This window comes from Pinus tabuliformis, chromosome 1_2 (assembly GCF_031772625.1).
Source record: "Pinus tabuliformis cultivar Carrire ecotype Pingquan chromosome 1_2, CPIR1, whole genome shotgun sequence".
NCBI lineage: Eukaryota > Viridiplantae > Streptophyta > Pinopsida > Pinales > Pinaceae > Pinus > Pinus tabuliformis.
Window position 1 is genome coordinate 889062718 of NC_142298.1, and position 2880 is coordinate 889065597.

At 38.8% G+C, this 2880-nt stretch overlaps 1 pseudogene; it reads right to left on the reverse strand.

The window, feature by feature from the left end:
- Positions 1 to 1965: 1965 nt before the first annotated feature.
- On the reverse strand, positions 1966 to 2679 carry LOC149208798 (rhomboid-like protein 20 pseudogene; annotated as a pseudogene).
- Between the last annotated feature and the right edge of the window lie 201 nt (positions 2680 to 2880).

Genomic DNA, 2880 nt, shown 5'->3' on the forward strand with positions numbered 1-2880 from the left:
TCTCATAGATCAGAATGCATACTGCTGTAACTGCTGAGGGAGTCGTGAAAAAGTGTATAGTCTTCACCCACTACAAACCTGATGGTACAATTCTAAACATGCGAATGAATGTGTCGATGTCGAGCATGAATAGAAATCATTGGATTACCGGCCATTGATGTATGTTGTTAACCAATGCGAGGCAACTCACCATTGATGTCAATGAGTGCCAAGGTACCGGAGTACATCTTGCGAAGTGCGAATGGATGTGTCGAGGTCGAGCCACTTGCAAGATTTGAAGATCAAGGGACATTGATGTATTCCCATGATCGCCAGTGAGAGAGCTTGCCATTAAGGCATGCAAGCCTCTACGTACTCAAAATGAACTCTAGTATATTTCCCAGATAAGGTGCTGATGTTGATGGGGCAAGACTTGTTGAAAGGTGGGCCTTAAGGAATCCCACATCAGTCAACGCGAGTTTGTATAAAAAGATTTGGTAGGACTATAAATGGAAAGAACCCAAGGAAAAGCAGTGTGGATCAGCATGGCTAGGAAATCAAGGCAATGTAATCATGGAAAGGGAATGAGTTTTATTCAGAAGGCAAACTAGAAGGCAAAAATAAACTGAAAAGGATAAAGGGATGTATGCGATTCAGAAAAATAGGCGTGCATGAAGTCGTGAAAGATAAGGAAATGGAAGATGGGCTGCAACACAAGGATGGTCTAGGCGTTTGGAAGGAAAAAGGGAAGTAATCATGACGCAAAAGGATTGTTGTGTAGTGGAAAATGTCATGATATGTGTAGTGAAGAATTAGTTCCTTCAAGCGTCCAATGATGCATGTTTCATAGTGATTTCGAAAAATCACTTTGCATTAGATTGTCTTCAACTCTTAGCACCATTCCTGCATAAAAATTGTCACCTTTGTGTGCCATCTCCATCGATCATTCCTGTATGAAGTGACTCAAAAACAAATTAGCTCATTTTCAAGAATTTATAAAATGTCCATTTTTTAATTATTTTCCGAAATAACTCTAATTGTGGATGAAAAAGGTGTCGCATCATAATGTTGAGCTTTCTGCATAAGCTTCTCGTTGTCCTACACATAACACCAATCTCATTTCACTTGTTAGTATATGCATCCTAACTTTTCCCACAAATTCACATAAAAAAACTCCAACATACTTTTATTTCCCCCCAACTAGAAATATTGCATGTCCCCATGCAATGTACTCATTGATTGTGCAATACTTTTTCAAAATGTTTTTATTGGTTTGCAGGAAAATTGATTTAAAACATTTGAAAAGGCTTTTGTATCTTTTTGGGGAAGTAGTTGGTGTTATGAAGTTTGATGTAAATGAATGAGGGCAAATTTTTTTATTTTTTTTTTGTCATGTGATGTTCAATAAATTATAGAAAATCCATGTGAAATTTAACTAGGCAAAACAAAAATATGAGTAATTCCATCCACGAACAAAGGGAACGCTTATGTCTTCTCATCTAACCATTATAAAGACAAATACCATACTAAATTCATTAAAGGCACCAAGGACTGCAGAGCCTACTTTAGATTGGGCTAATCCTTTTCCTGCTAATGGCAAAAGCGTTGTCCTCTGGGATCAAGAGACCAAGACATGATTTCCACTTGAATTTTACAAAGTTCTGAAGACCCCAATAATGGGCCACTTAAAAAAAAGGTAAAAAACTCGGTTTCCTTAGGCCCAGGATACTGCCACATCCCAGTTACGAACTTCATGTTTTCACTTCACAATTCGTCCTTTTAGCTTACAGAATCTCTGTTTTTATTAATGAAATCGATGATGTCCTCCTTTGATCTATCTCCCTGGTAGTTTCCATCCTTGCCAGTTTCATAAATTTGGAACAGAATAAACAATGAATGAAATAAAGGTTTTCATAAACAAGATATCATTATCAAAACCCCAAAGATGTACAAATCAGTGATGAAAAAAAATGAAACCAAGAAATATGGAGCAACAGATCCACTGATACCAAGCACCATGCCGGTTTAGCATTAATGAGACTGTGTCTCAAGCAGTAAATTCGTTGTTGTGCTAATATCATTATCTGCCTGGGCTAGTGCTTCAATTGCGAGATTTCTATCAAAGCCCATTGCAACCAATGTGGAAACAGCTTTTTCAGATGGATCTATAGTTACATGAAGAAGTGGAGTTGCAGCAGCAAACTCATCCTCAAATTCCGTGTCATATGAAGTAACAGCCTCCCTGGTAACATTCTCTCTTGAAGAAGTGTTAGATAGCCCCATTAACAAAGTCGACAAGGAAAGGCGAGAAACAGCAGAAGCTAATTGCTCAGGGAACTTAATTCTGCGAAGCTCAAAGACATTCAGTCGATAAGACAAGCCAGCGATGATGCCACAAAGACCTGGTATAAATGATCTTTTCCGTGATGAAATAAGTAGCTGAGGACCAGCAAGGTAGACAAATGATTTGTCAGAGAATTGGATCCCAAAAATACGAACCCATGTTGAAACTGGTATATCGAAATAGAAAGGTATAAATGAGGAAAATATCAAGCCATAGGGTCCAGGGGTTAGTCCAATCGAAATCGGATCTTTGAATACTACCAAAGAAATCAGTTCGAAAAAAGTTGTGAAAATGACTCCAAAAGTGAAGCTTCTGCACAATTCCCTGGTAAGAAAGACCACAGGTCGATGCCCCATCTACCCAATACATTCGTGACTGTTTCCATAGAATTTGTGTCAGATGAAGAAGGAACCGATGTTGTGGCCACGTAAGGGTTTGCCTGAAAAGAGGGTTCCTGTTGGCGGGCAGGCATTGGAGGCTTCACAAATTGACTACTATGAGATCAATGAAGCGTTTTCTGTTGTGGCTCTTGCGAACCAGAAGATACTTGATCTCAA